This window comes from Ursus americanus, chromosome 3 (assembly GCF_024610735.1).
Source record: "Ursus americanus isolate L20-20 chromosome 3, mUrsAme1.1.p, whole genome shotgun sequence".
Taxonomy (NCBI): Eukaryota; Metazoa; Chordata; class Mammalia; order Carnivora; family Ursidae; genus Ursus; species Ursus americanus.
In genome coordinates, this window is record NC_142129.1 from 28,524,403 (window position 1) to 28,537,102 (window position 12,700).

At 39.5% G+C, this 12,700-nt stretch overlaps 1 pseudogene; it reads right to left on the reverse strand.

Moving 5' to 3' along the window:
• Positions 1 to 11,940: 11,940 nt before the first annotated feature.
• LOC123789561 (ATP synthase F(0) complex subunit C2, mitochondrial pseudogene) lies at positions 11,941 to 12,361 on the reverse strand (annotated as a pseudogene).
• Positions 12,362 to 12,700: the final 339 nt, after the last annotated feature.

Consider the following 12,700-nt stretch of genomic DNA (forward strand, 5'->3'; position numbering starts at 1 on the left):
TTAAACAAGGTAAAGTTTGGAGATATAGAACTGCCCAAAGCTGTCTGTGCTAGGTGCTACTTTCTTAAAAGTGTCCTACAACAGTTATATACATATTTTGACTTAAAAGAAAATTTCCAGGTTAAATAAATTTGGGTTGGAAATGCTGGTCTTAACAAAATGAAACTTTTTCTAACTGCAGGACTTCTCAGAATCTTATTATGCTAACACTCATTGTCATTTTTTAAAAAGAAAGATTCCTTCTTCTCCCCGTACCCCCACGGGAACTCTGCTTGGACAAGTAACCCAAAGATCTCACTTCTGGGGAAATGCTGCCCAAAACCAATGGGATGATTGACAACCAAACACTTCAACAGCTTAGGCTATCCAAAATAAAGTTTGCAAGAGAAACCTCAGACATTTGTATTAATATGGATATATCAAATATTTATAGTCAGATGTTACCTAAAGCTGGCTGTTCAGAAATCAATTAAGGTATGAAATAAGAGAGCACTGTATCTTTTTTTCTCCCCAAATGCTGACTTTCTTTTAACAGGTAGAGCCTTATGAGGTCTCTATTGGTTTACAGATATACTGGCTGTATGACTCTCATTTCTGAGGCTTTATTGCATAGAAAAAGAGCTGCAATGGAATGGACATAGGAAGCTGGGGCTGCTTAAGTACATGGAGACCTAGCAGGTGCCCTGTTGCTCCTTCTCAATTCATGGCTACCAATTAGAGATGCCAGAAAACATATTTTTCCCATATTTAAGTATGAGTTAAGTATCTTTGTTGTTGTTATAAGAGAACTGCTAGCAAAGATTTTTTTTCACTCATCCTTTTAGTTATTTTAAGCAAGAATATTTATCTAGCCTGCCTTGTACCAGGTACATCATAAATAAGACAGACACTGTCCCTGTTCTCTGGGAGCTTACTGGCTAGAGGGGAGAAAGGAGAAATGCCATGTTTTGTAATTTCTAATCATGCCATGGCTTGTTTATTTTTCTCAAAGTGATTTCTGTGCATTTAAAACTGAATGGGTGAGCAGAAATTACTGATATTTTGAAAAATTAATGCACTGGGACCCAAAGCTTGCCTGACCCAGAGGGGGTCATTCTTGTAGGCAGTAGGCCTATAGTTTATTGTTGCAAACATCTTGCATTTACTATGACTGTACTTTGGGGTGGAAATTGATGATGGATAAGGATGGGTCTTTTTTGAATAATCTGCCAGAACTCCTGAGCCAACTGTTTCTGTTTTTTAGTCACTGATGAGTCACAGTTCAAGGCAGATATAATCAGTGTGCCAATTGATGTAAAAAAAAAAAATATGAGGGTGATTTCTACCTTGGAATCCCTGATACAAGTCTAAACTTATCTCAGGTTGGAAAATAAAGCCTCAAGGCACATGCCTCAGTACTCGATATACTACAACACATAAAGGATCTTTCTGCACTCTTGAAGCAAGTTGGGGCTTGGTTTAAGGGTGTTTTTCTTACGACAGAGGGAAAGATAATGGCTGAACTCTGGAATAAGACAGTGATAGGGAAGCTATGGTAAAATGGTTATTGTACTTGCAAACGTTTTAATCTCCAGGGGTTAATTGTAGCCACCTCATAGGGCGCCTATACAACCTAATTAGGCAATGCAAATTTAAAAAGTCAAGGAAATAACTTGGTATTAATTCAGAACACAATTTAGAAAAAAAGTATATATATGTAATCAAGGCTTCTATCTCCTAACTATATGTTTTTTAATGTGTGTTTCTTCACCCTTTTCTATTGTTTTAATAAATAAAGCAGTCATTTGTGTTTTTCCTACTATAGTTTTCAGTGTTTGTCTCTTAACTCTGTTTCTGTACATTTGTCTCTTTTTTTGAATCCAGATCGATCTAGTCAATTCAAGTTCATTTACTTATTTAAGAAATATTTATGAAGTACCTGCTAATGACAAGCACTAAGGATAAATGTTAAAAGAGAAAAGGATATGTGTGTGTGTGTGTGTGTGTGTGTGTGTGTGTGTGTGTGTGTATCTGTCGTGAAAAACCAGAGTCAGCTTCATGTCATCTGTAATAGATTATCAGAGGGGACTGGAAAGTAGTTTGATATTTCCTATGTCCAGTATTTAGTTCAGCTGCCATATATCCTTCAGGTTTTAAAGTCCTGTACCAAATATCTAAATCATCTCGATTGTTTATATGCATATTCTGAATATTATGAGTATTGGAAATATCATAAATATTTTAAGTAGTATCATAAATATTATAAATAACATATTACGACTTCAGATTTTAAGTATATTATTATATTTCGAAGTTTGATATATAAAATGTACCCTTTTAAATTTTTATTTATTTATTTATTTTTAAAGATTTTATTTATTTATTTGTCAGAAAGAGAGAGAGCGCTCACAAGCAGGGGGAGCAGCAGAGGGAGAAGGAGAAGCAGTCTCCCCGCTGAGCAGGGAACCCATGTGGGACTCTATTCCAGGACCCTGGGATCATGACCTGAGCCGAAGGCAGACGCTTAACCAACTGAGCCACCCAGGCATCCCAAAATGTAACCTTTAAAAAAAAAAAAAAGATTTATTTATTTTGGGGGGACAGGGAGGGGCAGAGGGAGAGGGGGAGTCTCAAGCAGATTCTGTGCTCAGCATGGAGGCTGACACGTGATTGATCTCACCACCCTAAAATCAGGACCTGAGCTGAAACCAAGAGTCAGATGCTTAACCAACTGCCCCACCCAGGTGCCCCATAAAATGTATCTTATATTAAATTTATAATATAGGAATTACAAACATGAAAGTTAAAGACAACAGCCTCTTATTTTTCCTGGTTTTGTTTTATATACATGCATATATTATGATATATATTTTATAGGGTTTATCAGGTAGAGACTGTTTCTCCTCTTTAGCTTTTATGGCTTCATTCCACCCAATTACTATATATTAAGTGATAAAAAGTACTTAAGGCACTAGTCCATGCAAACGGTTTCTTTTCCCTCACTCACCAGTCTCTGTACATCTCTGAGAAACTGCACTGTCAGTTTTTTGAAGGATTTTAAATGGATCAAAAATAAACATCACTCAGGGCGCCTGGGTGGCTCAATTGGTTAAGCATCCGACTCTTGATTTTGACTTAGGTCATGATCTCAGGGTCCTGAGATCAAGCCCCGGGATGGGCTCCCCACTCAGCAGGAGTCTGGTTGTCTCCCTGTCTCTGCCCCTTCCCCTGCTCACAAGCTCCCTCTCTCTCTCACTCTCTCAAAATAAAAATAAATAAATCTTTAAAAAAAAATAAATATCACTATAAAAATGTGAAATTCTTCATATCATTGCCAATGAATATACTTTGAAATCAACTATAGTTTACCTTTTAATTGCTGAAAGAGGAAACACTTTAAAGAAGTTAAAGATTGTGGCAACTTATTCCTTCTGCTTAGGTAAAATCGGTGTCTTGAGCAAATCACAGATTCATTCGTTCACGTGTGTGTGTGTGTGTGTGTGTGTGTGTGTGTGTGTGATGTGGAGCCTACTACTTGTCAAGAAGTGTATGAGCATCTGGGTTTATGGCAGTAAACAAAACAGATAAACTCCCTGGCTTTGTGGAGCTTAATTCTAGCGGAGAGAAGACCAGTCAACAAATAGTTATTTGATAAAAGGCCAGGCAGTGCTATGTTAAAAAAAAAAAAAAGAAGAAAAAAGTGCTGTGAAGAGAGTTAAAGTAGTGTAAGGACATAGAGGACAATGGAGAAGAGGTACCTGATGTGGTGAAGGAAGATGACTTCCCTAAGGAGGCTGTATTTGAGGAGAGATTTAAATAAAGTCTGGGGGGGGCGCCTGGGTGGCACAGCGGTTGAGCGTCTGCCTTCGGCTCAGGGCGTGGTCCCGGCATTATGGGATCGAGCCCCACATCAGGCTCTTCCGCTATGAGCCTGCTTCTTCCTCTCCCACTCCCTCTGCTTGTGTTCCCTCTCTCGCTGGCTGTCTCTATCTCTGTCGAATAAATAAATAAAATCTTAAAAAATAAATAAGTAAAGTCTGGAAACAATGCTCTTGGTTTTCTGGGGAAGAGCATTCCAGACACAAGCACCTGTAAGTGCAAAGGCTCCGAGGCAGAAGCAGGCCAGGTGTGACTGAGTAACAGAAAGGCAGCCCACAGGAGCAGGGTGAAGGAGGAAGAGAGAGTAGGAGATGCACTAACTGCGATGAGGCAGCTTGCACTTAACATACGTGAGACCAGGGGCAAAAGCAAATGGAGGCCCGTGTGTGACATGTCTGAATATTTAAAGGTTATAAATCAGGCTAACATACTCTTAAATAAAACATGTTCTAGCTTCTTTTTTTAACCTTTATAACACCCAGGAGTCCAGGTTTAAATATAAAATTCTTAGATTGATTACTTCAGGTTGATGAATAAGGAATTGGCCCCGGTCCTTGGTCTGCCCCCTTCTCTTTCCATTTTCAGCTCTATCCTATATCTTGAGATATTATATGTACACATGGACATCCCAGAGCATTGCTTCCAAGATCCACTCTCACACCTGCAAACAGCTGCCCCTCAGCTACCTCTTAGGTCTATATCTTGGATCATATGCAAGAATAGATAGCAGACTTGGAAATAGACACCTGAGCAGGGAACTCTGGGCCTCTGGGAAACCAAGGCATAGTCTATAAGTGGGCTGTAGACTCCAGTTATGCACATTCCACTGACTTGTAGACTCCTCATCTGGTGGTGGGTGGGTGGGGGCAACAGGTAGTACAGTTGGGGAGAAGCCAAAATGGCCCTCTAAAGCACATACTCCAGGCTGGGTTCAAAGGATGGTACCAGTAGGCTTTGTTGGTCTTGGTAAGGATTTGGCTTTTAATGTTAACAGAGATCGGAAAACATTGAGATGTTTTACTTTGCGTTTTCAAAGTCTGACTCTGGCTGCTGTGTGGAGAGTAGCCTGGAGTAGGACAAGGGTGGAAGGAAGGAGTCTAGTGAAGATGCTATCGTAGAGTTTTAGATAAGATATGGTGATCTCTATGGGTTCCTATGAACAGGCATTAGTTACTGATAAATGAAATGCCCTCCCATTCTTCAAAGCTCTTGGAAACTATAGAAAACAGATTCTTCTGTGGGAGGAGAATGAAAGTGAGAAATGAAAACTTCTACAAATACACAGTTTACCATTACATTAGCATGTCCATTATTCAGCTGTCCTCAATAACATAATTTTACTATTTCACTATTTTTATCAACATGACTTTATTATTTCAGGAAACCCTTGCCCAAGCAATATAAATTGCAAATAGCTTTATTATTTGCTCCAAGAGCTACCAAAAAAAAAATTAAATGAATATCAGATTGCTCAACTCTTCCATTAATAGCATCAAATGATTCTTACTCTTCGAGACTCTTTGAAACCCTCCTCTAGAAAACCTCACCTTGCCATGTTCACTAATTCTAATCCATTATATCATGATCCTTACACAATATCAATGAAGTTCTCTGTGTTGAAAGATTGTCTTAAACCAGTCTCGAAATCTCATGTATCTCCCAACTTTGTACTCCACCCTTCCCCCTACCCCCCACCAGAAAGGCTATGAAAACACTGCCAAAGTAGTGTTCTCCTTTATGTCATGAGGAATAAATTCAGCTTTGTCTCATCAAGAGATTATTTTGGTGATGTTAATAGCAAGCCACTCTTTGACAATCTTGGAGGCCCATTGAGATCTGATCAAGACATCACACTTCTGCAATCCAGAACTGGATTGCAATCTGGAAATAGAGCAATCCTTTGAGACCCCTTGAGCTTTCAACTTGGGGTATTGCATTGGGCCCAACTTCCTATTTCTATCCTTTTCTTTCTTTTTTTTTTTTCTATTCCTTTAGCTCTTCAAATAGTGACTTGATTTTGTCTTTTAGAAATAAACAAAATACCCTCCCACTCTTCATAAGCCTTTAAAGGAACTGTCTGATTATCTAATCACACTTGTAAACCTCCTATTCTTTCTGGAACTCTGCCTTGTTACTGAAACTTTGAGATATATAAGAGATACATGTTTGGTCATTTCTTATGTATATTTGGTCATTTCTCATATATATTTGGTCTTCACCCACAGTTCCTGGCTCACAAATGCACAAACTCTTGGAATTTCCTGAACGATGAGAGCAACGGGAGCATCTTTTGTTATATTTGGTCTCTTGTCCTAAGTTCCTGAAATTACTTCAGAGCCATAAAGGTGAAATGGGTGTCTTGTTATTCATAACAAGCCCTTTTCCACTGCAACTGGTTTATGCTTATGGGTGACTTTCTAAAGCACCTATAGATGGGAGTTGATTGCCAAGGGGACCAGCCATGAATAAAGTTATGATTGACATACATGTAGGACCAACCAAGATGGCAGAAGCTTCTGTTAGTTTAGCTACTGTGGCTATTACCCTTAGGCATCATAGGTAGGTGTTCGCCAATTAATCAAGAGGGACTATAGTAACCTATTGGTTCTGATTACTTTGGTGAAGTTGAATCAGACACCAGGCCAACCTAGCCCCTCTCCCCTTCCTGGAAACCAGCGGTAGGACTGAGAGTTTCAACCCTCTATTCATGGTTGAGGTATAATTGACATACATATAGCTGTACATATTTAATGTATACCATTTGATGAGTTTGGAGATAAATATAAAGCAGTAAAAGATCACCATAATCTATGCCATAAATGTATCTATCTCCTCCACAAATTTCTTCTTGCTCTGTTTATTTTTGTGAGAAGAATACTATATAAGATTTACCTTCTTAGCAAATTTTTAAGACTATATACATTATTGTTATCTGTAGGCATGATGCTGTACAGTAAATCTCTAGGACTTATTCATCTCACATAATTGAAACTTTGTGCTTTCAACCAACATCCCTCGCCCTCCCTGCCCCCAGTAACCACCATTCTATGAGTTTGACTATTTTAGATTCCTAATATAAGTGGGATATGGTACTGCTAGTGTCAGATATGAACTGAATTGTAGAATATCCAGCTGGTGTCAGAAAATTTCTTGGTGTGGGTGAAAAACCCACACATCAGAATTGGTGATGAGAATCAGAGTTTCCTTGTCTCAGTCAGTTTAAGCTTCTGTAACAAAAATAACATAGACTGCGTGGCTTAAACAATAGACATTTATATCTCACATTTTGGGGAGCTAGAAAGTCTGAGATTACAATGCCAACATGGTCAGTTCTGATGAGGGCTCTCTTCCTGGTTCCATACTGCTGATTCTATTCGTATCCTCAAATGGTGGCAGAGAGCTTTTCCTAACACCATTCATTGAAGAGACTATTCTTCCCCTATTGTGTATTCTTGGCACTCTTGTTAAAGATCAGTTGATTGTATATGCATGAGTTTATTTCTGAGCTTTCTGTTCTGTTGCATTGGCCCAGTAGATTTTTAATATGTTCTGGTCATTGCTTATTCTCAGGATTTTTGAAGCATTTTCTCCCTGGAGAGCTAGAAACAGTATCAAAAATATTACTTAATTTTGTGTTCCTGACCTAGGAATTTCTAATCTATCTCTCTAGTGACAAGAGTACCTATTTTATTGTGACTGTTGTTGAAAAGCTTTGCAAAATCCTGCCACTTAGAAACTTTACTGTTCATATTGCCCCCAAGCTCTAGAAAAGGAAGAAAGAACAAACAGAACTATAGAACTCAAACTGGCAAGATTCTCAGAGACTCTCAGACTTCTAAAACTTAAGATATTGCCATTGAGATCAACTCCCTCTGGGATTCATTGACTCTCCCATATCAGTTATTAATGATTGATTCATGCATCTAGAAACTTAACTTGAAATTCTGGACCCCATTCACTAAAAAAAATACGTAGTCCAATATTACAGGAGATTCACAGAGTACATGCAATATTTTTATCAAGAGATTTGAGCCATCTTGGGGCACCTGGGTGGCTCAGCCACTAAATGTCTGCCTTTGGCTCAGGTCATGATCCCAGGGTGCTGGGATCGAGCCCCACATTGGGCCCCCTGCTCGACAGGAAGCCTACTTCTCCCTCTCACACTCCCCTTGCCTGTGTTCCCTCTCTCACTGTCTCTCTCTGTCAAATAAATAAATAAAATCTTAAAAAAAGAGAGAGAGAGTTGAGCAGTCTTTTCTTATATTCCTTCTAAACAACCCTTGAATGGTCTAAAACCTGAGATCAGTTCTTCTGGAAAGAGCCCAGTCAGTACTGTTCACAACTAGAACAGCAATAAAATTCCAAGTGGTTGATCCTTGGATTCATGCCTCTCAAATAAAGAGGCACAAACTATCTTTGAATCACTAGGAGATGGTCCTTAGCAGAGATCTCAAGATGAAGATTCTTTGGATATCTCCAGAGGCAGACAATCTTCAGAAGGAGATAATTTTAACTCAAGATCTTGGGCCAAGTAGATGACTAGGTGATACGTAGACAGCTTTCCCCCAAGATTCACAGAATAGTACTGTAGATTATAATGCTTTAATGTGCATTATTTTGTTCTTTATTTTTTTGGACGTTTTATTTCCTTTGTTGCTTATGTAAAGCTTTAACTAAGTTATTATAAGAACCCTATTCCTAATTTTAATGCTTGCCACCTTAGTCACTCCATCATATGAGTCCCATACATAGCTACAATTTGCTGATAAACTTATGCATAGGACTAAAGCAACGGAAAACACACCTTTCCATTTGGAGCCACCCCGCTTCCTTTGGTATCAGTTCCTTATAATAGATCCATTGGTTTCCGGGGTAACTGTACTTAACTGTTAGCTAATATTGTAGATAGAAAACCCCACAACAGACCAGACAGTGAGAAATCTGAAACCCCATATCACACTGTTCTTAGAAAAGAAAGTTCCTGTCTCCACTAAAACGATATTCAGTGATCTTTTGTTCGGCCTCACTTTTAAAATTGGGCTTACACAAAAGTAGAACTGAGATGAAGGCTGGAGTACAGACGGTATACATTGGAAGGCCAGCTAACTTTCAAAAAAAGACATACTATTTTTCTTTTGCCTTAGGACTACTTAAGGATCTCAATACTGCAAACTCATTTCTTGGTACTAAACCATGCTTGACAAATAGTGCCAAATTTTACAATGCTGACAATCCATTGGGGTAGATTGTCTAAAAACAGATCATTGACTGGTTCCCAATGACTGGTATTGGATTTGTGTACAGAGGATTACTCATTTCTAACTGCCAACTGGACAGAGACTTGTTATATTGGTAATCTGATTCCTTTCTTTAGGATACTCTCTGCATCACTTAGGGACCCTTTTCCTGTGCTTATGAAAATCTGCATCAGTACAAACTAAAGGAGAGAAAAACCAAAACAATTTATAACAAAAAAATTGATAATAAAGTAAAATGCATAATGATATAATATTAAAGACAAAGAAAGATAGTAGTAAGTGAATGCTGTAATTGACTAAAAGCTACACTGACAATACACTGATAGTAGTGTAAAATTCTACTAGAAAACTATAGGAATCTTAACTGCATGAAGGGATGTGCCCAGTAGGACTTTACAACATTGTCAAGCATAGCACAGCATCCAGGCTTCTTAACCGAATGCTGCGTTAAAGCCTTTAGAAAAATTTAGCGCCGCGTCTGGCTCCCTGCTCAGCGGAGAGCCTGCTTCTCCCTCTCCCTCTGCTGCTCCCCCTGCTTGTGTTCTCTCTCTGTCAAATAAATAAGTAAAATCTGGGGCGCCTGGGTGGTGCAGTCGTTAAGCGTCTGCCTTCGGCTCAGGGTGTGATTCCGGCGTTATGGGATCGAGCCCCACATCAGGCTCCTCCACTGGGAGCCTGCTTCTTCCTCTCCCACTCCCCCTGCTTGTGTTCCCTCTCTCGCTGGCTGTCTCTATCTCTGTCAAAAAAATAAATAAAATCTTAAAAATAAATAAATAAATAAATAAATAAATAAATAAGTAAAATCTTAAACAAAAATTTCCAACAAAGTAATTTTGGTTTATAAATGGAAAGTATTAATAAACTTTAATAGTTAATAAGTTTCTAAATAGTGAGGAGGCCCTTCATATCAGTCCTTGAGTTATACTTGGAAGGTCACTGATCTAAGGCTTCATTCCCAAAAGGAAAACCACTGGGATATTTTCTCAAAGGGCAGATTTATTAATGTGCTTTCTATATCTGTATAGTAATAAAGTAGAATCGCAAAATGCTCACCTTGGAAAAAATGTCCTAGGTTATCTGATAGCAATAAATGTTTAGAAGGTATTAGCTATTTGTATCCTATATGCACTAATAGGAATGACCCAGTTTTATATTTGGGGGACTTATTTTAAAAATGGTACAAAGAAAATAGCAATAACAAGCACATTATCAGGTATGTGTAAATTTCTACTATTAACAGACACTGATAAGGGATTGATCCACTCCAGAACATACCAGAATGTACCGGCCAAAAATGAGCATTATTCCCTTGGGGGGCTGGTTTTTCCAGCAAATATAACGGCTAAATGATTAGCAATATATGTATATAAGAGAAAATTTTCCTTTACTCAGTTTCCATAACAGTGCTGCAGGCTCTAACAAAGACAGCTTGGTATTATTTTGAATTTGCTTTAGAATTGTTAAAATTGAGGGGAACCAATTTTTTTCCTTAAAAGAAAAAGCTCAACACCTTTAAATAAACCATAACAAAAATGTCCAGTAGTTTCTTAATGAGCTTCAATAGAGTTGTCTAGCATGAACTAACTGACGAAGACAGTTTTTCCAGAAACTAGAAATAGATCCATCGGGGCCAAACTCCAGTCTGAGGCTCTGTACCAGCTAGTATTCCTAAAAGCCTGATCTGAAATATTAAAGCAAAATTTATTTTCATTATCCGTATGAGATAATCTCCTATGGCAGCCTAGCATTACTATTTGGATCTCTCAGTGAATAGTATGCTTAAGTACGCTATTTGAAATCGGAAAATATACTTTTGTTATAAGCCATTTTGTAAATTTATAGATGCAAGAGAAAAGCAATATAGAAATTTTTGTGAAACTGGGTTATTTTATAAACTGCACCATGGTCCTTTAGAGTACGTAGGGAAATTTTGCTTTACTCTCTGAAATATCTTTCGGAAATGTTTCTCTTTGGCTTCACCAAATGTCTTGGCTCAGGTGCTCCTGGAAGCTGGAGGACCTGTCTAAGAACTTAGTACCCTTTGTTTGCCTAGTCCCGAGGGTATGTGGCCCTGAATGCCATGCTAATGGTGGACATGGAGAAGTTCAAGAAAACAAAAAAGGCAAACAAAGAGTTGAAATGCTTGGGTGTTAGTTTGGAAGATGCAGACTGAATCTGGGGAAGCAAAAATGAAGGCTGCATAGCTGTCATGCCGACCTCCTCTGCACAATGGGGGATAAGAGGAAGTGGTGACAGCTTTGTAGAGACATGAATCCAGTAGTCCCTGGATACCATTTCTGCAGCTTAAACATTGGCTTGTTTAATAAAGATGATGAACACATTATAGGCAACTCAGAAAAGGCCAGAAGCTTAATAGAAGGCCAAACCTAGGATAGAAGAAACCATCTAAAAGAGTATGAAGGTTCTGTTCATTTGTTTCAACTACACAGAAGTAAATTCACCATGCAGCTTCCAGGTGCCTCATCCAGTGAGTGCTGAGAGTTTCTGAGAGTTACTGTGAGTTTCAGGTAGAGGGAAGAAGCCAGGTTGCCAACAAGAAGCATTTCTCTGTTGGTGTCTCTGGTAAATGGCCGAAGAGTTCTCCAAAGAAAAGGGTCTGGATCTGCATTAATTTTTGGTGGTTTGTTTTCTTATTCTACATAAGTGTCCACTTTTTTTTCTTACTAATGCAATATTTATTTGTCTTCCCTCTATCAAACCCTGAGCCAACCACTTTCCTCAGGATGTCTGGGGAGGTATAGGAAAGGAACATACAAGGCAGATGAGAAGGGAAGAAAGATCCGTGGGAGGTGGAGAGGCTCTGTCACATGACGAAGAGGATGAGAAAGGCCACCATCAGGCAAAAGAGCCCCATGGCCTTCGGGAGGGCAAAGCCCAGAATGGTGTAGGAGAACTGTTATTTCAGAGAGGGGTTCCTGGCAATGATGAGGATCCCAGGCACAGTTCCAATTCCAGCCGCAGAGCCAGCCACCCCTACTGTGACAGCCCCAGCCCCAGTGAACTTGGCTGCTGTGTCAATGTCTCTTGAAATGGTGCTGGTTTGGAAGCTGTGGCTAGGAATAAGAGAGGTCAGGGGGTGTGGGGCTGGCCAGCTGCTGAGGCTCTGATCTGTCAGTGTCTCCGGTGGTTTTAGCACCACTGCAGACCGTGATCGATTCTCCTGCAGACAGTGAGCTGCTCCTCCCCAAGAAGGGGGTGAAGATGAACTTTGCACAGGCCGACATTTTCAGGGGATGGGAATGGCAGGAGAGCTGCTCCCAGTGTGGAGAAGACAGAGCTAAATGTCCACTTTTGTATCTAATATTGTCTTTGCATTTCTGTACTTCTTCTTTTTTTTTTTTCCAAGATTGATTTATTTGTTTTAGAGAGAGAGAGAGAGCAGGAGCAGGAGGGGCAAACGGAGAGGGAGAGAGAATCTCAAGCAGACCCCAAGCTAAGCACGGAGCCCAACGTGCGGCTCCATCTCATGATGCCAAGATCGTGACCCTGAGATCACAACCCCAGCTGAAACCAAGAGTCAGCTGCCTAACTTTCTGAGCCACCCAGGTGGCCCTGCATTTCTG